Source organism: Hyaena hyaena, unplaced genomic scaffold (genome assembly GCF_003009895.1).
Source record: "Hyaena hyaena isolate Hyena2069 unplaced genomic scaffold, ASM300989v1 scaffold_3, whole genome shotgun sequence".
Classification (NCBI taxonomy): Eukaryota; Metazoa; Chordata; class Mammalia; order Carnivora; family Hyaenidae; genus Hyaena; species Hyaena hyaena.
The window spans coordinates 1,019,822-1,047,298 of NW_024080635.1; the positions used below are offsets into that span (position 1 = coordinate 1,019,822).

Below are 27,477 nucleotides of genomic sequence, written 5' to 3' on the forward strand. Positions count from 1 at the left end.
TTACATGAGCCACGCCGGAACAGGGGGCTTGGGGCATGGTGGGTGGCTAGCACGGACTTGAGAATCAGTCCTGCTTGAATCCTGGTCCTGTCACCGCCTTCCACTGTGATCTTGGACAAGTTAGTTACTTCATCCCCCTTGGGCCTTCGTCTTATTTTAAGTGTTAAATAAGATGATGTATATAGCACAAGGCCAGAGTTAGTGCTCAATAACTTATTTTCATTGTAGGAGAGCAAAGATGTTCACCAGAAACAGCTCAGTAAAAGAGCAAGATGATTATGATCAAGGAGGACCCCCCTCACCTCTTGCCAGACACCATCTGATCAAATGCTCAGAGGAACTCTGGGAGGAAGTTAGTCTCCGTTTACAAATAACATAACTGTGGCTTAGGAATGTAAAAACTTGGCCAAGCTCACAGAACAAGGAAAGTGGCAGAGTCAGGGTTCAAACTGAAGCACACATTCTTATTCTGGGCAACCTTTATTTACAAGGCCGAATGGGGAGGGCAGTGTACAGCATATAGTTGAGGGACAGAGAGAGGGCCTAGGGCAATTTGCTTAAGGTTGGAGTTGCCTTGAAAGTATGTTGTTTGTATTAGACTGACATGTTTATTTTGTTTCATTAGCAAATACATCTCTAGTGCTTCATATAGGGCATTCCAAGTACTTTATGTCAGTAACTCGTTTATCTTCACAGGACCCTGGAAGGTGGGTACTGCATTATTCCCATTTTGCAGATGTGGAAATTGAGACACAAGGAGGCTTAAGCAACTTTTCTGAGGCAGTGGAAGCAGGATTCACACTTGCTTCTTTAGCTCTAAGAGACTAGGCTCTTAACCGTTGTTCTAGACTGCATTATCTTTTGGGGTGATGGTGGGTCAGCTGCCAGGGGAAGGGGAGAGAATTAACACCCCCTACACAAGCTCCCCTTTGGTGCTATTGCTGCAATAAGACCATGAGTAATTTGACCCTATAAGGTAAATGGCAGGATGGGAGCTGTTTAGCCCTGGGATTCTGAGTCAACAGCTTTTCATCCCTGCCCCACTTCCTGAAAACTCTTTGCTCCTCAGCTTTGGAAACCCTTTGAGCACAAAGAGCTCATTTCCTGTGGCCAGGAAGGACGATCGAGTTCCTGATGACAGCTCATCTCCCTCATTAAGGCGCTCATAAAAGTGTTTCAAGGAGCCTGACTTATGGCTCCGCTGTTTGTCAAGATTCCCCTTCTGCAAGGAGCCACTCTGGTAATTTGGTGCTAGGAGATGTGCAAGAGGAACCAGCTCCTTTGAGTCCAGGAATTATTTATGATCCTAAGAAGAAGGAATGTCATTGGAGAGATAACAAGCCTTCAACCAGCACAACAGTCTGTTTAATATGCCACGACGGGGGCGGGGGGGGGGCAGCTTCAAAATGCCAAAGCCAGCCAGGAAACCTGGAGAGATTCTGTACATGTGGGTTGTCTGTTCCTATGAAAGCTCCTGGGGCAATAACAGCTAACAATTATGGAAGTTTTACTGTGAGCCATTTACTTGTGCTAAATGTTTTTTTATATGTTAATCCATTTCATTCTCACAATGTTCCTATCCTATTTTACAAATGAGGAAATTGAGACACAGAGGGGTTAAGAAATTTAGGCAAGGTCACACATTAGTGGGTAGCCAAGTCAGCATTTTATTCCACATAAGTCTGCCTCCACAGTTGTGCTTCTGAACACCAAACAGTTTAGGAGGAAATTCGGTTTTAAATCAGCCCAATAAGATGAAATGTACATATATTCAAAATTGATTTTGATAATCTCTTAAAATGCCTATAAAGCTTAGCATATTTGGAGGCAAATGTCCTTGTCCAGTGATCAGAGCACCACTGAGCTAACCTATACGGAGGAGCAGAAAGAAAGTTCAAATGCAGATGCTTACATTTTTAAACAAGTCTGCCTTTAGGCAAACTATCAGATCCGTAGGGGTAAAAAATCAAGAGGCAGGGAATTATAGAGTGTATTTATCCACCTGCAGAGGTGACTCTGTTCCCTTTTAATATTTAGCCTCTGTGACCTTAACGCATATCACTTGTCACGTGATATTTTGCTGGCGGAAGAGAGAATGTAGTCACATTTTAAGAGGAGAGGTGTGAAAGTTCTGTTCTGGAAGTCCAAGTCCAAGCCTAAATGATAAGAACCTGGTATGATGAGACTTCATGAGACTAGCTTTGGAGCCAGATAAACCTAGACTTGAACCTAAATCTGCTATTAACTAGCTGTGTAGTCTTGGATAATTTGCTTAGCTTCCAAAAGCCTCAGTTTCTTAACCTGTAAAATGGTCATAGCAATACCACTGCATTGAAAAGATTGAATTTAAAAGTTTATAAAGTAGTGAGTTTGGGTATAAATCATAGTAATTAAGTATTAGCCCTTAATAGCTATTTGACCCGAGACAGGTCATGTTACCTCTCTGAGCCTCATTTCTCCTCATCTGCAATATGGAGGTAACTGTTCTTCCTACTGACCTCAAAGGTCATTGTAAAGAAACACTACAGTACTGTACAAAGGTTGTATGAGGATCTTCCCAACCACTTAGTATACCTAGAATAGTGAGGAGGAGCCGGGAGACCCCTGCTGGAGAAAACAACTCAAGAGAGTCCTAGGCCTGAAGTCAGAAATGGATTCAGATCGCCACTTTTAACATTTGGCGTGGCTGTGTGACTTTGGGTGAGTGACCTAGCCTCTCTGAGCTTCCACTTTCCCTTCTATCAAGTGGAGTTAACAGTACCGACATCTCAAGGTTACCCCCAGAGAATCACGTCCAGCAGAAAAGTGTTAGGCACGTGGTAAGCGCTCGATAGCTGTTTGCTGAGTGTGAGTCCTTCTGAGAGTAGCCAAATTCAGCCCCTCTCCCTCCGCAGGGTGGGAGAAGTGCACGGTGTCTCCACACAGAATTCAGGTAGTAGAGATGCTCCCGCGGGGCCACTGGGCTCCAGTGCCTCCCCACTCCCCCGCCCTCCCAGCGGTTGCCATAGCCACCGGTTCAGGCCCGGAGCAGCACCTAGGCGTGTTCAGCCCAATCCCCGCCTTCCAGAGTGACCATTGGCTGGAGAGGCCACGTGACGCTCGCTGGTATGCTAATATATGGTAATCGCCCCCACGCCCCTCCTCCCCGGGCTGTGTCCGAGTAGCCAGCAGGGTGCGCGGCGCCGAGCCGAGGGGGCGGGCTGAGGGGCGGCCCCCGGGAGAGAGCGGCCAGGTGGAGGAGGAGCGCGAACGCGACCGCAGGTAACGGGCGGGCGCGTGCGCGCTGGGGCCGGCTAGTGGCGGACGGGCAGCGCGCGGGGCACTCGGGCCGCAGCGCTGCCGGCTTAACCCTTTGGGCACCCAGCTGTCACGGCCCGGCCGGGGCGCGGCGGCCGGGTCGGGCCGCGCGGGGCGGGGCACTGCCGTGGGCACCGGCAGGCAGGCGGCGGCGGGCGGCCTGTCCCGGGATCCGCGGCGCGGGGCCCGCCTGGGCACCCAGCAGTCGGGCCGGCGGAGCGACCGGTCGCGGCGCGCAGGGTGCCGGGACCCAGCGGCGACTGGGGCTGCGGGGCAGCTGCGGGGCCGGCACTTGCAGCAGGCTGCGGGGCGACCGGCTGGAGCACCGGCGCGCGCGCGGCTTCTCCGGGGCCGAGCCCCTTCCGCGCAGAGGCCGGCGCAGAGGCAGCCCGTGGCCTGGCGCGGCCTGCGTCCCCTGCGCTCGTCCCGCAGAGTGCGAGGAGACCCGAGGGTCGGGCCTGACCTCGGCGTCCCCCACACAGCCGGGCCTGACAGCCCAGCCGCCGGCACTTTGGACCCGGAGTCCCGCTGGGGCCCCTTGTGGGGCGAAGGCGAGATTGGTGCTTAGGGGGCACCGGCGGAGGGAACTGGGGACTGTCCGTGCTGGGAGGAGAGGACAATCCCCTAAAGGAAAAGCAGGCTCCAAGATTTGCCAGGTTTGAGAAGGAGGGATGCCCAGGCAAGGCACCGGCCCCTTGTTTTCTGTGCTGGGTGATGACCTGACACTCATGGGCAAAGGTCACTGCCCGACACCTGGATCGGGTCTGTCGTGTCCAGAGGAAGCGACTGTTCTGCGTGAGTTTCTAACAAATTTCTTATAAGGCAAGGTTTAAATTCATCGTTCTTCCTCACCCTTCTAGGTCTGCTACAGAAGTGTGTTCTTTTAATTATCTGGCCCCCCTCCCCCCAACCACCACCAGTTCGCTAAGATCTGTGGCAGCTTTAGATTCACAGTGTCATTTAACTTGAGCTACAACAGAAATGGTCGGATGGACCATGTGCCACTAACGTTAAGCTTGCCCTGGGAGCTTCTTGGAAGTGTGTGTGTGTGTGTGTGTGTGTGTGTGTGGATGTTGCTATCATCAGTGGGGATGAAAAACTGGCTAATGTGCCAGTGATATCAATAGAATTTCCTTTCTTCTAAATCAAGGAAAAAACGGGGATCCACATGAAAAGTACTAGGAACCAATTTGATTTTGGCAAGGGAAGTGCAAATTGTACTTTCATATTGTTCTTGATGTCTTTTATCACAGAACAACAAACACTTGCTATATGCCAGGCACTCTGCTGTGCCTTGTGCTATGTCTTGGGGACACAGAGATGAATAAGATAATTAGTCCTTGTCCTCAAAGAAGTAGTGGGAGAGACAAATAAAATTGCCAGTAAAAGTGATCGCATAATAGATGTGTATATAAAGAGCTGTGGAAACACAAAGGAGAAAACAATTGGCTGTCTGAGAGGGGCAGAGTAGGCTTTCCAGAAAAGAACATGTTTAAGCAAGATCTTGAAGGATGAATAGGAGTTTGCCTTGCAGAGAAGATTGAGAAGGACAGGAAGGGCAGCCAAAAAAAAGAGGAAACAGTAAATATAGACAGTTGAAGAATGTGGTATCTCTAGGCAATGGCTTTATATTGCAGCCATGGCCGTTTTCCTTTCGCAGTGAAGTAACTTTCCGAAAGTAATCTAGAATTTCTAATTGCCACTATAATTTTCTGGCGGTATTTTCCTTCTCATTGTTCCTCCTCCCCACTTTTCCCCCCTCATCAGTCTTTCTGAGCCACACTACATACAAGAGGAAAATACAGATCATAACCAGGGAAGCAATGCTGAATGTCAAATCTGTGAGGTCAGATTTCTGAGCCTGAGGAAGTGAGTAATAAGGTCAGAGCTGGGAGGATCTGGAGCAAGAGAGGATCTGGCCTGTGATATGGGTCAGGACACACAGTGCAGGACCAAGACCATGAATCATACAGAAGTGACAGAGCCCTCTGTTACCCGGTGCCAGCCAGAGAGGACAGGGTTAGATCTGACAGCTTCAAGCAACGGTTCAGAAAAGGACAGCGCCATCTCCTCAATAGAATATTTCGAGTATTTCCTTCTTTCTGTTCTCTCTCCCTTCTTACTGTTATCTTCTTTTGATCCCATTTTCCACTCCTGATGCACATTTATTGGGCCTCTTTTACTGAGGGTTTAGCTACCCAGGCAGAGAAATCCTGTCCTGCTGCCTTAGCATCCACCTCCAGAAATATAAATAGTCCATTTTACCTCATAAGCCATCAACTAGCCAGCCTATTTTTACTTCCTAATCATTTGGAAACAGCAAGGGTGGGCCTAGAGGTGGTACAGTCGGCATCCCCAAAGCTCACCTAATGTTTGAATCAGAGACAAAAGCCTTTTAGCTTTGTTTAAACCAACATTTATTTTTAGAATGGGTAGTGGTGAATTTTTGGCAAATCCCCTGTCTTGAACTATATGACTGATCAAGCGATGTGGAGAGATGATATGCTTAATGTGGCCTGCTGAGACGGACAGTTCCGTGAGTGCTAGAGACTCACGGGTGCTATTTAAATAGTTTTCTCAATCACCATGTTTGCTGAGCACCTGCTTGTGTGCAAATACTGTGCTGTATTTGTGGTTTGGAAGAGACAGGAAAATGAGAGAGGTGGTGTAGTCTGGGAACTACTCTTCACTAAAGAAGGATTTGGAGGGCACCTGGGTGGCTCAGTCGGTTAAGCGTCCGAGACTTCGGCTCAGGTCATGATCTCATGGTTCGTGGGTTTGAGCCCCGCGTCGGGCTCTGTGCTGACAGCCAGCTCAGAGCCTGGAGCCTGTTTCAGATTCTGTATCTCCCTCTCTCTCCGACCGTCCTCTGCTCATGCTGTCTCTCTCTCTCTCAGAAATAAATAAAACATACAAAAAAGAAGGATTTGGATCCTAGTTTCACCAGTTACTTGCTAGGTGACCTGGACGACTTAGTTGACTTTGTTTCTTCATCTGTGATAATGCCACCTACCCTATGGAGTTGTGAGGATTACATGTCAAAGCAGCCATTCAGTAAGTTTTCAAAGCACTGAAACATGCGGTATTATAGAAATGGGAGAAAGAGAAAGGTCATTACGGACTAGGACTCCCAGGGAAGGTTATTTTCAGAGGTACAGTGAACCTTGTTCTATAGGGAGAAGGAGGGTGGAAGGAATTTCCAGATGGGAAAAATCATGTTTATAAACCACAGGACTGGAGTATGGAAGAAAGTTTTCAGGGACCAATCTGGCAAGATCAAAAGGTTTAAGTAGAGAAGTAGTAAGACTGGAAGGATTGGTTGAAGCCAGATTTTAGCAGGCATTGAACGCTGAACTAAGGAGTTAGGACTTTATCCCTGTATGATGCAAAGTCTGAAGATGTTTGGTTAGGGAAATGTGGGGTCCTGAGGGTCTTTTTAAGAAGGTCAACAGTGCGGACAATAAACTTTAGTAGAGATAGGGGCATGTCAGTGGCTCAGTTGGTTAAGCATCCAACTTTGGTTCAGTTCATGATCTCACGGTTTGAGAATTCGAGCCCCACATTGGGCTCTGTGCTGACAGCTCGGAGCCTGGAGCCTGCTTCGGATTCTCTGTCTTCCTCTCTCTCTGCCCCTCTCCTGCTCATGCTCTGTCTCTCAAAGAAAATAAATAAAAAAAAAAATTTTTTTAACTTCAGTAGGGATAGCAAGAACTGCACAACCAGTTAGTACATTATTTAAATAGTCTAAGTTTGAGAGGGTAAGGAATTAAATTAGGGGGATGGAGTGAAAATAAAAAGATGGGTTCAATAAGTATCACAAAGGAAACATGAATGAGACTTTATGACTGACTGGATATGGAGGACAAGAAATGAGGGGGAATCAGATAGCCTTGAAGATGGTTGACAAGATTAACGGAGATAAGACATAGAGGAAAACCAGTTTGGGAAAAAAAGGAAAAGCTCGGTACTAGATGCCTTTAAAAAAAATGTTTATTTATTTATTTATTTTGAGAGAGAGAGAGAGAGCAAGCGAGCAAGAATTCCAAGCAGGTTCTGCACTGTCAGTGCAGAGCCCGACTCAGGGCTTGACCTCACAAACCATGAGATCATGACCTGAGCCAAAATCAAGAGTCAGACACTTAACCAGCTGAGCCTACTAGGTACAGAATATCTTGAGGTGATACTGGAACTTACAAGGGGACATGTCCCATAAGTATAAGTAAGTGAGAGGCCTGTGCTCAAACCAGAAGGAGTCTTGTGTATAGAAGGTGATAACTGAAGCCATGTGATTAGCTTGGTCCACCAGTGGTAGCAGCCTAGAAACAGAAGTGTAGAGGACCAAGGGCTGAAGCTTGGAGATTGCCCACATTTAGGGAGGTCGGAAGAATACATGTAGTCAGTATGGTAGGGGGAAAAAAAAGGGGGGAATATCAGAGAAGCCAAGGAACCATCTTATTTATTCATCCAACCAATGCATTCCATTGTGTACCTGAGAGATGCAAGACTGAGTAGACATTCTGTTAGCCATGAGGGCACATGTCAGAAGAGAGGGTTTCAAGCTGGAGGAATTGGTCACCAGAATGAAGTTGGACAGAGAAGGTAGGAAATGCCCATTTCATTTAGTAAACATGGGGTCATTAGTAACTGAGAACAATAGCTTTAGTTCAGTGGGGGGCGGCCACGGGGATATTAAACACCAGAGTGAAAAAGATTGTGGCATGAGATATGGATAGGAAATGGAGACTGGATGTAGATCACCCTTTGTATGCTTTGTAAAAAAAAAAAAAAAAAAAAAATAGGAAAAGAGAAATAGGAAAGTGGTGAGAGAAGGCAGAAGAGCCAAGCAAAAGATTTGGTCTTCCTTGTCTGCTTCATTAGATTTAGCTGAAATCTCAGTCTCGTGTCCTTTATATTCAGTAATTCATTTCCTAAACTTACTGCTTTGACAGTTACCTGCATTTTTCATTGAACAATAATAGTTCAGCTACCACTTATTGAGTGCTTACTCTGTACTAAACACTTTGTATACATTCTATTCATTATCCCACTTAACCTTCATCATACTGGATTACAACCACACAATCTCTCAGAAGCATGGAGAAGCTAAATAAATGGCCTAAGATCACATAGGGATCTGAAATTTGGACCCAACTCTGACTCTAAAGCTCTTCTAAAGGACCATGGTGTCCTGTCCCTGAGGACAGGGCCTGCTTCATAGGTGTGTAGCCTATGCAACACCCCCAGGGTTGCATTTAGAGGGGTATCTCTTCCCTGCATCTCCTCACTTGGTTTAATGCTCTGTTGTTATCTTGAAATTCTTAATAGTTTTTAAGCTTCTTTATTTATATTTGAGAGAGAGAGAGGGAGGGGCAGAGAGAGAAGAAGAGGATCTTAAGCAGGCTCTGCGCTGTCAGCACAGAGCCTGATGTGGGGCTCAAATTCATGAACCATGAGCCAAAATCAAGAGTTGGACACTTAACCAACTGAACTACCCAAGTGCCCATTAATAATTTTTAACAAGAGCCCTGCTTTTTTATTTTGCACTTGGCCCCACAAATCAGGATGCGAGTTCTGCCTACAGGTATTGCTACTTTTCCTAAAGCAGAAAAAGGACATTGTGCTGGATCCCTTGTTTTGCTTGCATAGTGTGTCTAAGTCCTTGTTGCGTCAGAGTGCATGGTCACACTCTGTGGTCTTCTCACTTTGGACTCCTGATACAAAGGGCGAAGGGGGGATATTTTGAAGTTCAAGTAGATACTCAACCATGAGCCTTGAGAGTATTAATAGGCAGAGTTACAGTCCTGCTGCAGTCATTACTCCCAATTTAAATAAGAAATGAGTTCATTTCTATTCCTTTTGTAGTCAAATATTCCCATTTGCTTGTAGGAAGCTATGGCGACCTTTTTTAACCTACTGAGATGGAAATTGGAATTGAACAGGTATAATACAACCTGCCAGGCTGTTGTCTCCCGTTCACTCCCGTACCAAGGACTACCCAGAAACTGTGAACCACGTGGCCCCGTTTATGGCACGTGTCTTGAATGTTCATGTTCCACCCTAGCCTTCGTCACCCGCTCTATTCCTTTTTCTACCCATATGAATCATGGAAACCAGGAAAATTTAATCTTTGATATTATCTCTTACTTTTGGCTTTACAGTCATTACTTGGCACTGACAACAAATGAAGTTTTTCTGGTCCTCATGATGATTGCTCTCTCTCAAAAACAACTTTTACTTACCCTCTTGCTCTTCCCACTCCTGGTCCCTCCGAGTAATCATTTGGCCAGTACTGACCAAGTGCTTAGAGCACTTGATGCTAGCTGAACACCTGACCAGGTCCCAACACCAGGCAGCTTAGATCCTTCTGTGGAGGATAACAGACAAGACTAAGATTGCATTGCTTCCTCCCATTACCTGCGTCATTCCCATTCAGAGTGCCTGTTCTCACTTTCTACTCCCAATGTGGACCAGGTGAGCCTAAGAATATGTAAGGCTAACACTATAAAGAGATTTAGAGTATAACCCTGTGGTACACATCACAAAACAAAGTTTTGGTGGCCAGCTGTTTCTATAGTCTCCTATTTGTGCTGGTGGTATAGTCTCCATAAGGCCCTGTAGTAGTCATCTACTGCTGTGTAACAAATTACCCCCCAAATTTATCAGCTGAAAACAACAAATATCTCTGTCTTTTAAGATTCAGTTCAAGCATTGCATCTCAGAAATGTTTCCCAACTTGCTTTTAATGAATTAGTATCCTTCCTCTCTGATCTTCCTTTGTACTTTAACATGTCCTTACAGCGCTTATCACATCATTGTAGTTGCTAGGAAGTAGGTCTTTTTCATATCCATAGCTACAGTTCCTCAAACCATTCCTTGAACATAGACGATGCTCAATAAATAGTTGTTGAATATGCTTAAAAATAGCTTATACCTTTATATACTTTCTACCCTAGAAAACTTATATATACTGCAAAGTATCTAGCCTTGTGCCCAGTGATAAATATACCTTCTTCATCTCCTTGTCTTAAGGCTCAAGTATCATTGTTGTTGAAGATGTAAAGTAACCATTGTATATGTCAAAGACTTGTTGACATGCCAACTCACCTATTCCAGGGAGGACTTCTTGAAGTTGTTTGTCTCAGTTAAGTCCCTGCTCCATCCATACTCTGAAACCAGTTCTGGCCCTTGTAGGAAATTGTATAACAAGCCCCTAGCCCAAAGATACTTGGCTCAATAACAAAGCCAGCATTAGCTCACTATTTACATATTGGACTATAAACTTTATGAAGGCAGGACCTGGGTCTGGCTTATTCACTGCTGTATTCCCAACACCAAGTGCTATTTGATGCTTAATAAATACATGGTTGATGCATTAGTGACACTCCATTCTTGAGACTCATGGTCCATTCTTATTGTTCAGGTCCTGAACTCTGATCACCCAGAATTTTAGGCCTGAGTTCTTCATTTCATATGGCCCATTTTGTCTTGGTCCTTGACTCTTCTCTTCCAGCTCCTCATCATAGCTGATCTTTGTGAATTTGACCCCTTGCTTACTCTGAATTAAAGTTCCTCTTCCTGTCTTGATCTTTCTAATAATATTGGCCAGATGCCCTTAAGAGAATATTCTTTTCTCTACCTATAACCAGAAACTGTATGTGTTGAAAAACACTGAACTGAAGAGAATTCCTTTCAAATTTCAAAAGAGAGGGGACAGACCCCTTAATAAGTGAATTTTGGCCAGAAACCAAATTGTAAAATTTTGTGAGTCTGTTAAACTGATTAACTTGTAAACTTAAGCAATTCAATGCAAATTAATTTTTATACCAACCAACAAATCCAAGGAGGGGAGGGAATTAAGTGAGTGTGTAAATATGGTTGCCAGGGAGACTTTTCCTGACAGAAGAGAGAACCTCCCAGGAATGTATACAGGCCCAAGAAAGCAATGTAACCTGATCTTTCTCTCTCCTCTTTTTGATGGGGGAAGAAAACAATGTGGAAACCATGGGTACAGATAAGGGTGGCTTTAGGCTCTTCTAGAGACTGAAGGAGTAAGTTCTCCTTTTGAAGCGGGCCTGAGTAGTAGAGTTCTCCAGAACAAAATGACTGTTATAAGGCACCTATTCCTTCTGAGGAAACATCTGGAAATGCAGAGCTCTGAATCCCTCTCTGAAATAGCATTCGTTCATTCAACACATGTTTATTAAGTACTTTCTAAATGGCCCATTGCCCAGATGAGAATATGGTTATAAGGGATTGATAACAATTTGAAGGCACTATATCAAGTCTAGTAGATGGTCTTAAAATTTTGTCTAAATAATATTTTGAATAGAGGGTAATATATGGACCTAAATATTTAATGGTTTTTAATTTTTTTTTTTTAGTGTTTATTCATTTTTTAAAAGAGACAGACAGACAGAGTCAAGTTGGGTAAGGGGAGAGAGAGACACACACACACACAGAATCTGAAGTAGGCTCCAAGCTCTGAGCTGTCAGCACAGAGCCCAACACAGGGCTCAAACTCACAAACTGTGAGATCATGACCTGAGCCGAAGTCAGACACTTGACCGACTGAGCCACCCAGGCACCCCAATGTTTTTTTTTAAAAAAACATTCTCTTGTGTTATGTCATCTTAGCCGGTTGGGCGTTCGTCTCTTGATTTCGACTCAGGTCATGATCTCATGGTTCATGACAGAGCCCCATATTGGGTTCTATTCTGACAGCATGGAGCCTACTTGGGATTCTCTTTCTCCCTCTCTCTGTCTCTCTCTGTCTCTCTGTCTCTCTCTCCCAAAATAAATAAATAAACTTAAAAAAAATAAAATACTATTTGTAGTAAGAACATGAACACAAATATATTTGTATTTGTATTTCTTTTTTTTTTTAATTTTTTTTTTTTATTTCTAGGAGAGAGAGAGACAGCATGAGCAGGGGAGGGTCAGAGAGAGAGAGGGAGTCACAGACTGAAACAGGCTCCAGGCTCTGAGCTGGCAGNACTGAAACAGGCTCCAGGCTCTGAGCTGGCAGTCAGCACAGAGCACGACGCGGGGCTCGAACCCACGAACCGCGAGATCATGACCCAAGCGAAAGTCGGACACTTAACCGACTAAGCCACCCAGGCGCCCCTGTATTTGTATTTCTATTCTTAGGTCATCGTTCTTGAGAAAAACCTAACCTGAAAATTGATCCATAAAGCCACACCCCTAGGTGGATATTCATCTAGTGACAGTGTCATCTGAATTGTAGGTGTAGTACCAGTAAAGGACAAATCCATCTCCTAGAGAACTAAAATCAGAAAAGACCCTTAATATTTTAGCTGTAAATGATGGGTGGTTTGAGGTCTAAAATCTTGGCTGTAAAATGCATTTGGATTGAAATGTGTAACACTGTCACATATCTGAGGCCTACCCTTCAGTGTCTCCCCTTATACTTTAATATGCTGGAGTTTTGTACTGTGTATGGTGCCTTTCAGTGGCCTCAGAGAGGGCAGTGGAGGGTAACGGTTAACAGCATGGACACTAGAGCCAGACTGCTTGGGTCCCAACTCCGCCTCTACCACTTGTGAACTGTAAGCTTCACAGCCTTCTTCAAGTCCTTTCTCCCTCTGCTCCAGTCTCTCTGTGCACAGTGGGGATGATAATAGTACCTACCTGGAAGAAGTATAAAATTAAACAGCTTAATACATGTGAGGTGCATAGGAAGCACCATGTAAGTTGTACCTTTTATTACTTCCTGTGTTCTCCTAGAGAGTAGGGTTGATTCCATTTGAAGGAAGTGCCAGTTGAGATGTATAGAGGTGTAATTTCCCTAAAGTTGCACAGTAAGTTTGGGATCACATTATTTTCTTTTTTTGTTTGTTCATTTCTTTTTTTTTTTTTTTTTTTTTTTGAGAAGGAGCTCACTTTATTGGGTAGAGAGCACTATATGTGATCAACAGATGAAGGCAGCCCAGTGGGCATCTGACCACGCCATACTCAAAAAGATACACAAGAGGTTTTGCTAAGAAAGATCAACTAGGATATGGGTTCCTCTGGGCAACTTCCCCAACCTCATCCCTCCGAGGAATTGGGACACTCCTGATCATTTCCTTGAAGGCAAATGTGGTCATTACAGATAGAGCCCCTCAGGGGTGCCTTCTTGTTTTTTATGAAGAACATTTTCTTTAGATTTTTTGAAGCCTTCGTTACTTTCATTCTGCATTCCGTCAAGGCCATCAGACCAGCTTCTGTACAGATTGCCTTGATGTCAGCCCCAGACAGGTAATCTTTAGCCATGATCAAGTTGTCCAGGGTCACGTCATTGGCCAGCGTCATCTGTTTGTGTAGATCTGAAAGATGCACTTCTTAGTCTTTTTTTTTTTAATTTTTTTTAATGTTTTATTTATTTCTAGGAGAGGAGAGACAGCGTGAGCAGGGGAGGGTCAGAGAGAAGGGAGTCACAGACTCTGAAACAGGCTCCAGGCTCTGAGCTGGCAGTCAGCACAGAGCCCGACATGGGGCTCGAACCCACAAACCGCGAGATCATGACCTAAGCGAAAGTCGGACGCTTAACCGACTAAGCCACCCAGGCGCCCCTCTTAGTCTTTACATCGGGCAGGGGGAGCTCAGTTTTTCTGTCAATGTAGCCTAATCTGATGAGAGCTAGATCCAAAGTTTTTCTTCAGTTTGTGGCCATTTCACAAATGAAATCCATCCACTGGTTCAACAGTTCCAACATTGTTCATTGAATTTCTCTCTGAGCACTGGAATGTGAGTCATATCTTTCTGTTCCAGTGGCATCACTTTCATCAGTAAACATGATGGATGGTACATGTTCTTCCCCAACTCGAAACAATTCCTGAATGAGTTTGGGTCCATCACCTAGGTGCTTCTGAACAAGTTCAGAGCCAACCGCTCTTAAGAAAGTGGCTGAGGCTTAGTTTGCTACTGCTTTTGCTAATAAGGTTTTACCTGTGCCAGGTGGACCACAGAGAATGACCCCCTTTGGGGACTGTATACCCATCTCTTCATAGTATTCGGGATGAGTAAAAGGAGGCTCCACAGGTTCCTTAATTTCCTGGATTTGGTTGTCTAACCCCCCAATATCAGCATAGATGTCCATGGGGGGCCTTTTCTACCTTCATCACTGTGCCCAAGGGATCCGTGTCATCCATGAACACCTCTGTGATGGCATGCACATTGTGGTTAAGCAGGACCGAGCCGCCTGGTTCCAGCAGATCCTTGTCTGCAAAGGATAGAATGCTTACATTGTGTTCTGTGGGCTCAGATTATTTTCATCCTTAATTTAGCCCTGAAGCTTTCCATTCTACTTAGTAAGAGAGACAGAAAATGAGAATTGGAGTAAGAGAGAAGAGCTTGGCTTTTGGAACATTTTGGAAGAGGGGTTATTTCACAAAAGATGCTGACACTGCAGTGTATGAAAATGAAGTTGTCTTCTCAAAGGCAAAATGAGCGTGAGGAATGGTTGGGAATCAGAAGACAAGGGATGTCACACAGGGACAGGCCTGTCATATGTTGAGCCCCAGATACTGTCTGATCATGCTAACAAGGGACAGTTGGGGGAGTACTGTAGCTGCCATCCGTGACGGGGTCTTCTGGTTACAGGGACAGACCCGCCCATCCCTAACTGTCTTAGTGTCCTGCCTATGGACACTGAGGCTAGTTCACTCAAGGGTTTGAGCTCTATTTCTATGTTGGGTCTTTAAAATCTGTTCATTTATTCAACATTTTTAAAATTCTGTACCCCCATGCTAGTCACTGGGGATGCAAAAATGACTAGAATCCAATCCTGGTACCCCAGAGGTTTATAAAGGAAGATGGACATGGAAATGTTGCTTATGATATTGTACTCAGTGCCATTAATAGGAGTACGGGCAAGGTGTTTTGAGAGCTTAGAGGAGTGATCACTTACTTCTGTTTAGAAATGTCACCTTCTAGAGAAAGTGACATTTGAGATGACCGCAGGAGCGTAAGGAGTCCTCAGGCGGACAGTGTGGCTCAGATGGAAGGAGCACTATGTGCCAAGGTGGGGTGTCTGCGTGTGGGAGAGCAAGTATACATGGGGAGTTCCAAACGTTCTGACATGATCAGAACAAAGTGTACAAATAGGGTAGTGGCAGAAGCAAGGCTGAAAAGTAGGCCAGCAGCAAACACAAAAGGCTTGGCTGGCCAAGCTAAGGGATTTGGACTTAACTGTGGGAGGCCCTGGAGCACAGGAGCCATGATGGGGTCAGGCCTGCCTTTTGGGAGGATCAGAGCGCAGTGTGGGGGGCGGTTTGGACCGGAGCAGCACTGGAGACAGAAGCACAGGGTGAGAAGGATGCTCTAGCCCCACTTCTCATGTGCTGCCAGTATTTTTACTGTCGAATATGTGTACTTGTTCCTTCAGCCCCCATTTATCAATGACATGCCAGGGACATCCAGGGGCTAACTGCTGGAAATTCTAGAATAAACAACCCACGAACCTGCCTTGGAGTTGCTTGTAGGGTCTTGTCCTAAACAAAAGCTTGCTTGAGTTTTCAGCTCTCTTTGTCTACCTTGTGCCTCACTTCGGTCCCAGAGCTGGTGTTCTGTGTATGAAGATGAGCCGTATTGTGCCGGCCTTGTCTATGGTCATCATGATGTCACTGTCCCCATCATAACTCGCTCCTCTCAACCTTCATCTCTCCTAAGTGCAAAGCTCTAAACACTTCAAGAATTCTTATGGAGAATGAATCGATTAAGTCCCCATTTTAGACTTCTGCTATTTAAATTCATCATTCATTCTCATTTCCCCAAACATCAGGCACTCTACATTAGTGCTCTTAGTCACATATTAAACATTTCAGGCCCTACTTCCAATCCTTTATTAGCCTACCAAGTCCTTACTCTCTTCATTGTTTTTTTCTTACCCCAAGGATACAGATACCAGAATAGCAAACTGCATTATTTTCCATGCTGCTTCTTTTTCTTTTTTTATTTGAGAGAGCACACGTGTGTGCGCTGGTGTGATCAGGGAAGGGGCAGAGGGAGAAAGATTCTTTCTCTTTGAGAGAATCTTTTTTTTTTAATGTTTTATTTATTTCTAGGAGAGAGAGAGAGAGACAGCGTGAGCAGGGGAGGGCCAGAGAGAGAGGGAGTCACAGACTCTGAAACAGGCTCCAGGCTCTGAGCTGACAGTCAGCACAGAGCCCGATGCGGGGCTTGAACCCACGAACCGCGAGATCATGACCTAAGCGAAAGTCGGACACTTAACCGACTAAGCCACCCGGGCGCCCCTCTTTGAAAGAATCTTAAGCAGGCTTCACACTGAGCACAGAGCCCGATGCGGGGCTTGAACCCACGAACCGCGAGATCATGACCTAAGCGAAAGTCGGACACTTAACCGACTAAGCCACCCGGGCGCCCCTCTTTGAAAGAATCTTAAGCAGGCTTCACACTGAGCACAGAGCCCGATGCGGGGCTCAATCCCACGACCCTGGGATCATGACCTGACCAAAATCAAGAGTTGGACCCTCAACTGACTGAGCTACCCAGATGTCCCCCTGCCACCCCGTGCTTTTTCTATGTGGCATTAATGCCTTTCACCCATGAAATCACAGTCCCCAAAGGAAAAACTCCCACTCTGAAAATCAGGAAATTGAAGATGAGAGGATATTTCCACTGCAATAGAATAGCAGATGGCATTTTGTTAGAAATAGTAGTATTTAGTCCTTAATAATACATTGTGATTACGGTTTACTGAGCACTTATGTATGCTAATTGCCATGCTAGGACTTTACATGAGTTCTTATTTAAACCTCACAGCAGCTCTGCAGAGCAAGAACCCTTATTACGCCTATTTTACAGATGAAGAAACAGGCTCAAAGGGGTGCAATGATTTGTCCAAGGTCACATCAGTAACACATAATAGCGTCAGATCCCAAACTTAGACCTGATTCTAGAAGTGCATTTCTTCACTATGGTGGAACACAGGGTAATCGTGCAGGGCCTGAGCGGAGGTACCTGTGGCCATCAGGAGTGAGCCAGTTGTCTTCACTTTTAGCCATCATCAAATCTAGTTCTTGGTTCTTTTTTTTCTATTATAATTTTATTTTATTTTGGAGAGAGAGCGCGTGCTTGAGAGGGAGGAGAGGGGCAGAGGGTGGGAGAGAGACAGAGAGAGAGAGGATGAGAGAATCATCCACAGTCTCCACAATCAGCATGGAGCCTGATATGGGGCTCAATCCCACAACCTTGGGATCATGACCTGAGCAAAAAATCAAGAGTTGGACACAACAGACTGAGCCCCCCAGGTGCCCCTCTTTGTTCTTACTAATCATTTTAATAAGCTATTTTATTTGGATTATAATGGCACGATAATTTTCTAATAGCAACCCTCTCCCAAAGTTGTGATGTTTGTCATAATTTTTCTTTAAGGTCAAGTGGGACTCAGTTGTCCACACTCTTTTTTTTTTTAATGTTTGTTTATTTTTGAGACAGAGACAAAACATCAGTGGGGGAGGGGCAGAGAAAGAAGGAGACACATAATCCGAAGCAGGCTCCAGGCTCTGAGCTGTTAGCACAGAGCCCTACACGGGGCTTGAACTCCCGGGATATGAGATCATGACTGAAGCCAAAGTTGGACGCTCAACTGACTAAGCCACCCAGGAGCCCCAGTGTTTGTCATAATTTTATAGATTTGATTTTGTACGTTTGCACTACAGAGGTGTTATAGTTCCTAACAGATGCTGTGCTCACAGTTGTGGGACCTACCTCAGCTGAACAGACTGTGCCTGGGCATTTGGTTGCACATTCTAACAGGTTTGTTGCAAAGACACCTAAATGTCCTTTTAAAAATGTTATAGATGGGGGCGCCTTGGTAGCTCAGTCAGTTAATCGTCTGACTCTTGGTATCAGCTCAAGTCATGATCTCACGGTCATGGGATTGAGCCCTGAGTCGGGCTCCAGGCTGAGTGTGGAGCTTGCTTGGGATTCTCTCTTTCCCTCTTCTCCACCCCCTTGCATTCTCTCTCTCTCTCTCTCTCTCTCTCTGTCTCTCTCTCTCTCTCTGTCTCTCTCTCTCTCTCACAAAATAAGTAAATGGTTTTCTCAGTGTTATATATGCTGTAGTTTCCACACATCTGTCTGCCCCAGGGATGGGTGTAGTAGGCTGAATAATGGCTATCCAAAGATAATTAGGTCCTAATCCCTGGAACCTATAAATGTTACCTTATAAGGAAAAGGGGTCTTTGCAGACATGATTATGTTAAGAATTTTGACATGGGGAAATTATCCTGGGTATCTGGGCAGACCCTACCTCCAACCCACCTCCAGCCATGAATGTCATCCTGTGGGAGAGGCAGAGGGAGATTTGACACACAGAGAAAAGGAGGAGGCAATGTAAACATCGAGGGAGGGATGACAGGCTCAGCCACAAGCCAAGGACTGTGGACAGCCACCAGAACTCAGAAGACTCCAGGACCATTCTCCCTGAGAATCTCCAGGGGGAGGGCAGCCTCACCAACCCCTTGGTCTCAGCCCAGTGAAACTGATATTGAAATTCTGGCCTTCAGGACTGGGAGAGAATACATTTCTGTTGTTTTAAGCCAGGGATTTTGTGGTAATTTGTTGTGCCAGCCACAGGGATCTAATACAATGAGAATAGTCACTTCTTGTACTGCTTAGTTCATTTAGAGGGCACATATCGTGACTTAGTAAAGGTAACAACCACCTATCATAACGTAAATGATAATAACAATAGTTTCAGCAGACACTTCTGTACTGCCCACTATGTGCCAAAACTATTATATACATTTGAGGTGTATTTACTCACTCAGTTTTCTTTTTCTTTCTTTCTTTCTTTCTTTTTTTTAATATTTATCCATTTGTTGAGACAGAGACAGAGACAGAGCATGAGCAGGGGAGGGGCAGAGAGAGAGGGAGACACAGAATCTGAAGCAGGCTCCAGGCTCTGAGCTGTCAGCACAGGGCCCGACGCAGGGCTCAAACCGATGAACTGAGAGATATGACCTGAGCTAAAGTCGGACACTTAACTGACTAAGCCACCCAGGTGCCCCTACTTATTCAGTTTTCAAAACAGCCCAATGAGGAGAGTTCTATTACTCTTTCCACTTACAAGTGGCAACATTGAAGTACAGAGAAGTTACATAACTTGGACAAACTTAGGTAACTAGTAAGTAGTGGGGCTAGGACCTGAACGCAGGTAGTCTGGCTCCGAAAGTTCATGCTATGAAACACCCGTGCCACAGAGGGGTTTGCACTTGGTGGGGGGCATTCAACAAAGGACACTGTGACACTGTCAGTGTCAGTCCTCGGACCACTTCCTCTCCTTGGTTTCCGCTGCGTTCACAGCATTTGTCTTCTTCCATTTGTTCTTTATCTTTAATGTCTTGTCTCTTGGTTTTTTTTTTTTCTCCTTTTTGTAATAGCCTTGTGTGGTTTTGGTATCAGAGTAATTCTGGCCTCATAAAATGAGTAGGTGAGAATTTCCTTTTTCTGTTTTCCAGAAGACTTTATAGAGCATTGGTTTCATTTCTTTTTTGAAATTTGAATTCACCAGTAAAATCATCTGGGCCTGGCGTTTTCTCTATGTAAAGCTTTTAAACCAAGAATTGAGGTTCTTTAATAGATAAAAGGCTATTCAAGTTATTTCTTCTTGAGTGAGCTCCAATAGCTTGTATCTTTCCAGGAATTCGTCCCTTTCATCTAAGTTGATTACTTTATTGGCTGTTGGATCCTTTTAATGTCTGTAGGATCTTATTATATATGGCAATTTGTGTTTTTAGTCTCTTTTTTCACCTGATCAGTCCAACTAGATATTTATCAAGTTTATTGACTTTTTTCAGAGAACCAGCTTTTCATTTCATTGATTTTTCTCCATACTTTTTCTGCATTCTATTTCATTGATTTCCATTCTCATCTTTATTATTTTTTTCCTTATGTTACATTTAATTTCCTCTTCTTTTTCTAGCTTCTTAAGTTAGAAGCGAAGATGAATGATTTCAGATCTTTCTTATCTTCTAATATAGGTGGTTTAATGCTATAAATTTTCCTCTAAGTATGGCTTTAGCTATATGCCATAGATTTTTGCATGTAATATTTTTGTTTTCATTCAGTTCAAAACATCTTCTAGTTTCCCATGTGATTTCTTCTTTGACTCAGGAGCTATTTTGAAGTTTATTGTTCTGTTTCCACATATTTGGGATTTTCCCAGTAGCCTTCTGTTATAGTCAAGTATAATTTTGTTATGCTCAGAAAATATAGTATTATTATTTTAATGCTTTTAAAGTTATTAAGACTTCTTTTATGATCCAGAACATGTATTCTGTTGCTATTGATATATATATATTACTCGGTCCTCTGTAATGTGTCCTCTTTTTTCTCCCCTCTGGCTACTTTTATTTATTTGTTTTAATGTTTATTTCTTTTGAGAGAGAGAGAGAGACAGAGCATGAGCAGGGGAGGGGCAGAGAGAGAGAGGGAGACACAGAATCTGAAGCAGGCTCCAGGCTCTGAGCTGTCAGCGCAGAGCCCAGTGTGGTGCCTGAACTCATGAACCCGTGAGATCTTGGCCTGAGCTGAAGTCAGATGCTTAACCAACTGAGCCACCCAGGCAACCCCATTCTGGCTACTGCTAAGATTCTGTTTTTGTCACTTCAGCAACTTGATTATGATATTTCTTGGAATCATTTTCTTTCTATTCATTCTGGTTGGATTTGTGCTCCTCAGATCTGTGGGTTTATAGTTTTCATCAAATTTGGGAAATGTTTAGCCCTTATTTCTTCAAACAGTTCCTCCCCAGATCTCTTTTCCTTCTAGAACTCCGAACGCATGAATGTTAAATTGCTTGCTATTGTTTGACCATTCACTGATGCCCTGTTCATTTTATTCTATCTTCTTTCTCTCTGTGCTTCATTTTGGATAGTTTCTAATACAGTGTCTTCAAGTTCACTGACCTTTTCTTCTGAAGTTCCCAATCTATTGTTAATCTAATTCAGCATATTTTTAATTTCAGGTGTTATATTTTAGTCTCTAGATGTTTAAGGTCTTTTTAAAAAATCTTCTTTCTCGGGGCGCCTGGGTGGCTTAGTCGGTTAAGCGTCCGACTTTGGCTTGGGTCACGACCTTGCGGTTCGTGGGTTCGAGCCCCGCGTCGGGCTCTGTGCTGACTGCCAGCTCAGAGCCTGGAGCCTGTTTCAATCTGTGACTCCCTCTCTCTCTGACCCTCCCCTGCTCACGCTGTCTCTCTCTCTCTCTCTCCTAGAAATAAATAAAAAAACATTAAAAAAAATTTAAACAAAAAAAATCTTTCTCTTGTCCTTATTTTCCTCTACTTCTTGAAGGTGTGGAATGTATTTGTTAAAAGTATTTTATTTTTTTTTTATTTTTATTTTTTTTAAATGTTTTATTTATTTCTAGGAGAGAGAGAGAGAGACAGCGTGAGCAGGGGAGGGTTAGAGAGAGAGGGAGTCACAGACTGAAACAGGCTCCAGGCTCTGAGCTGGCAGTCAGCACAGAGCCCGACGCGGGGCTCGAACCCACGAACCGCGAGATCATGACCCGAGCGAAAGTCGGACGCTTGTTAAAAGTATTTTAATAACCTTTTCTGCTGGTTCTTTTGTTTCTGTTATTTCTGGGTATGTTTTTATTTATATTGTTTTCTCATGGTTAACAAGTTTCTTTATATGACTGGAGATTTTTTTATTGAATACTGGACATTGTTAATTTTATATTATTAGCTGCTATATTTTGCTGTGGAATGTACTTAAATTACCTGGGATCAATTCGCTCCTCTCGGGGACTGGTTATGCTTTGTTATGGGGGTCTAGGGCAGCCTTTATTCTCGGCTGAATTTAGCCCCCTCAACTATGGCAATACCCTTTGAGGATCTAATTCCTTGTGTATTACAATGTCTTTCTAGGGGCACCTGGGTGGCTCAGTCAGTTGAGCGTCTGACTTCAGCTCAGGTCATGATTTCATGGTTCAAGGGTTCGAGCCCCACATCAGACTCTGTGCTGACAGCTCAGAGCCTGGATCCTGCTTCGGATTCTGTGTCTCCCTCTCTCTCTCTCTGCTCCTCCCTGCTTCAAGCTCTGTCTCTCTGTGTCTCAAAAATAAACAAAACTTTAAAAAAAAATGAGGAAAAAAATGTCTTTCTACTCTGACCGATGTGAACACAAATTATTTCCATTCCTGTGTAAACTCTGGGAATTATTTGCTTACTCTTTTGTAGTAGTCTTGGATAGTTTCCTCTCACACATGTACAAATCTGTGCTCAGCCAAAGACTCCAGGGAGACCTGTCTATAGATGGATCTGTGGAGTATGTCCTGTCCCTCCTCTTCTCTGTCTGTGCAGCACCTTTCTTCCTGGCTCTTTGGGCCACAAGTTCTACCCACTTGGCCCCCTAGATCTCTAATCTCAGTCTCCTCAACTCCATGAGGTCTGTTTGGGCTCCCCATCTTTTTACTACTTCCTGGAAACCACCTTCGGGCAATAAACTGGTACAATCAAAGGGCTCACTTTGTTTCTCTTTTTTGAGAGATCAGAGGCCTATTTATTGATCAATGTCTGAAAAACATTGCTTTGTGTATTTTGCCCAGTTTAATTGTTTAAGGCAGGAAGGTAAATCTGATCCCTGTTTTTCCAATTTTTAGTGAAAGTCTCTAACATCTTTTCTAGAGACCTTACATGTTGGTAGGAGGTTCCTTTTTTTTTCCTAAAGAAACTTGGGTCACTTCAGACGTGGCTTTTGAATAGTTAAAAAGTAGATCTGTATTTAAAGTAATAGTCCTACATCTAGATAAATCAAAAATAGGGTTAGGAGACTGAAAGACTAATTCATTGTTATTAGGATGACAGGAGGCCAAAAATGAATTTCAAAATAGGGCTTAAGCTACCCAGATGGCGATTTACTGTGGTGCCATGGTTGTACAGGGCGTATCCAGTTACTGAATCTTGGCTTGTAAGGGTTTTAACTGCCCTACCATCTATTTAAATTCCTTCTTTGCTAATGTTTAGTTTGTGCCTCACCCTGATATTCAAACAAGAATAAAATACTCAGAACCACCGAGATAAAGATCAAAACCCTAGTGAGAAGATTGAAACAAATGCTACGTGTTTGAACTGTAGAATCTCCACCAACCACTGACTGTCTGACCCTGGAATTGATATTTCTGTCTATCCTTGCGGGCCACATTAAAGTGAGGCCAATGACAACAGTCTGCCCTTGGGCTAGGGGCAGTAAATCAACCTCAACTGTTAACCGTGTGTGTGTGTGTGTGTGTGTGTGTGTGTGTGTGTGTGTGTGAGAGAGAGAGAGAGAGAGAGAGAATGTAGAAGTATGCATGTGCACATAGTTAGCATTTTATATGTGCCAGGCAGCTCATTTAATCTTCATAATAACCCTATAGATTTGGCTTTTAGGTATTACATATTAGGTATTCAGTGAAAAAGCTGAGATCCAGAGATACCAAATGATTTTTCAAGTTCATGATGCTATACTGCATTACCCTCAGTGGCACCATAATTCTGTTGTCAGTAGACCATAAACACAACCTGGGACCATTCATCTTGCAAATCTGTACTCTGGGCCACAAGAAGTATTATAAGACAGAGTTGGATAGATCATCACAGTGTCTTTCATTAGAAAAACAATTCAAAGTTCATAATTTATACACAGTGAATCAAAAAAATAATAAGGCAGTGAGGACAGTACATGATTTTTTTTTTAAAACAGTTTTTTTTTTTTAATGTTTTATTTCTAGGAGAGAGAGAGAGAGACAGAGTGAGCAGGGGAGGGTCAGAGAGAGAGGGAGTCACAGACTGAAACAGGCTCCAGGCTCTGGGCTGGCAGTCAACACAGAGCCCGACGCGGGGCACGAACCCACGAACCGCGAGATCATGACCTAAGCGAAAGTCGGACGTTTAACCGACTAAGCCACCCAGGCGCCCCAGTACATGATTTTTTTAAAGGTTTATTTTGAGAGAGAGAGCACAAGCAGGGGAGGGGCAGAGAGAGAGGGAGAGAGAGAATCCCAAGCAGGTTCTGTGCTGTCAGCCAAGTCCAACAGCAGGGCTCAATCTCACAAGCTCAGTCTCACAAGTGAGATCATGACCTGAGCCAAAATCAAGAGCCAGACGCTTAACCAACTGAACTACTCAGGCACCCCAAGTACATTATTATCTATACAGGCCAATTGAACTGAAAAAGACTGATACACTCCCCCCCCCAATACCATACTACCTGTTGCTTAAAGACAGACATTTTAGTTTGAAGTTGTATTTACTGTTATAAGCAAAGTCCAACAGGGTTTGCAATTTTGTCTTTTAAACTTATGATCTTCATAAAGAACATTCACATTTGAGATTGCTACTATGGAATGTTTTTTCTGTGGTTGTGTTCCAACCATGCCATGTTGTATAAGGCCTACATCAAAGTGATAATCTTATCTACTTTGCTAGCAATTTCCTTGACTTAGTTCATCACGATGAAGCTTCCTCAAGTTCCTGCTCTAATTGTTTTTTGTACCTGTGCCCTGTCTAGTGTTGGTAGACTGGCTGTATTTCAAGACTTTGGTATTCAATAATAGGCTCAATAAATACTTGTTAATTTAGCAATGCTAGGTATTCTATTATTCATTCTATTTCTAGTAAAACCTTGATTATAACTACTTAAAAATCCGGATGTATAGTCCCTGATGATAACCCCAAGTTTTTTCCATAAAGACATAAAAGCCTATACTTTGGCTTGTGGGTAATTGGATATTAGTGCCTTACCTTTGAAGTCTACAGCAGTTTTTAAAATTCTGTTTTTGAATTTGTCAGTGAACATACTATCCTTCACACACAAGGTTCTGGTGCATCATCTATACTCTCAGTTCTCTTTTGCTTTCTTTCTTTTTTTTTTTTTAAGTTTATTTATTTTGAGAGAGGGTGAGGGCAGAGAGGGAGAGGGAGAGAGAGATTACCCCAAGAAGGCTCTGCACTGTCAGCATAGAGCCCGATGCAGGACTCGAACTCATGAACCACAAGACCATGACCTGAGCCAAAACCAAGAGTTGGATGCTTAACCAACTAAGCTACCCAAGTGCCCCTCAAGTTTTGGTTTCTACTATTAGAGATAAGTTGTACTGAACCAGAACATTTGCCATCTATCTGGGTAAGGTCTAGGCAGGGTACCTATATCTGAGTAGTGTTAGTGAGGTTTTATCCGGTGTGATATGTGCTTACCTCTTAAAAGATTAAAAGTATAGCTCTATTAGGCAATCAACCACCATTCTTTTTATATACAAAATGAAGAGTCAGGATTCACATCTTGGTTTTTTTCTTCCTCTTCACCAAAATTTAGGGTGAAGCTAGTGGCCATTCAATAGAATAGAAATGATGTTCGTGGTTGTGTATATGTGTATAGTAACATCATGATTATTAAGTGGTGATATAAGTAATAGTTGTGAGGAGGACTCTTTCTGTTATTGTATCTTGTGACTTTAATAAATGCACTTTAGTTCTAATAGGTTTTTGATATATTCCTTAGGATTTTCTATAAACACAATTATGTTGCCTGCAAATAAAGACAATTTTACTTCTTCCTTTCCAATCTTTATGCCATTTTTGCCCTGCCTTATCTAGAACCCCCAGGATAATATTGAATTGTCATTCCCAGTTTTAGAGGGGAAGCATTTGGTCTTTCACTAAATACATATGCTGTTAGCTATAGGTTTTTGTTACATGTCCTTTGCCACATTGAGGAAGTTTTTCTATTCCTAGTTTGCTGAGAATCACTATGAGTGGGTATTGAATTTTGTCAAGTGTTTTTTCTTCATCTATAGGGAAGATCCAGTGCCCTTCTTTCTTTATTCTGTTAATACAATGATTTGCATTGACTGATTTTCCGATGTTAAATTTTTTCATAATATAACAAGGAAATAAAGATACTCTAGTATATATTCTGTGCATTTGTTGGATTTCTGGGAAATTATAAATTCTCTAAGCTTGTTCCCTAGTCATCTCTCAATTACAAAGCTATGTGTTAAAGACATACTAATCAACAATAATACACCTTTTGAAGGAGAACAGTGATTATATGAAGTCTTCCTGATTTGTGATTTAAATATATTTTAGTGAAATCTGAACTGGTGCAAGGAGAATATAGTATTTACACTGGCTTTCTGACCATTCTCCCTTAATTCACAGAAAAATAATCTTGATTCTTTTGAGATCTTTCTTTTCAAATAAATGAATATATTAGGTAATGAAACTAGTAGGTAATATGTAATTGTTCAGAATCAATTCACGTATATTTAGAAGTTTTTTTTGAGTAAATATCATAGTAAGCAGAGTTTCCGGGTGAAGAAAGCCTTGGTTCTTCATCTGGTGATTAAAAAAAAAAAAAAAAAAAAAGACCTCCAGGTTGGTGCCTTGATTTATCATGCTTGCTATTCAACCATGGCCATAATATAATGTTCGTTCTCTTTACAGGAAGGCATTTTTATTGTTTGTTGCTAGGTATTACTGGACCTGTTTCGTTACAGCGACTGCTATTTTTGTAAGGAAGGCATTTAAATATAGTAAGCATGATTCATCCTCCCTTACTGCCACTTCAGTTCTGCAAATGGAAGCAGCACTGAAGGGGACGTCAGCTGATTTAGTCCTCCATTGAGATTCTATTTGCAGAGCCCATGATTGCTAAAGGCTCAGCCTGCGCGTTACCTCAGCAGACCTTTTATACAAATAAAATTGAATCAAGCGTACAAATGAGTAAGTGTGCCTGCAATCTCACTGCCCTTCTCATGTGCATAGCGGCATTTCCCAGGCCTCTCTACACACATACCGTGCGTGGGGTCAAACCCGATCAGGTGCTCTCATCATCTCTTTTACAGGATTGGCCTCTTCAGCTTCGAGAAGCAGCATGACCTCTTCCATTCAGCTGCTGCTCTCAGCCCATCCTCTAGCTTCTTCTCTTATGTTCCTGTGGAGTGAGGCTCTGGGCTTGTCCCGCACTTGCTCCCTGAGAGAGTCATTCACGGAGACAGTGTGCTCTCTAAGGGGAAGCAGTGAGCCAGTGAGGCAAGAGATGACAGGTTGGGCCAACCAGAGGGGACGGGTGAGGCATATTAAGAATTACCTCCGTGCAGTAATCAATCCCACAGGGTCTTGACTTGAGCTGGTATGTTTTTCCTGGAAATTCCAGTTCATTCCAGGCA

The 27,477-nt window shown here is 43.4% G+C and overlaps 1 protein-coding gene across 3 annotated transcripts in view; it reads left to right on the forward strand.

Annotated features, from left to right (window-relative positions):
• The first annotated feature begins 3,216 nt into the window (after positions 1-3,216).
• Positions 3,217-27,477, forward strand: part of PHC2 (polyhomeotic homolog 2) — a 116,244-nt gene continuing 91,983 nt past the window's right edge. For 2 of the 3 annotated variants that reach the window (XM_039231670.1, XM_039231685.1), the window contains exon 1: positions 3,217-3,261. The gene's annotated coding sequence lies outside the window, so the exon portion shown is untranslated. Of the gene's footprint in view, positions 3,262-4,012; positions 4,093-27,477 lie in introns of those variants that run through there. The other variant, XM_039231676.1, reaches the window with a different exon arrangement.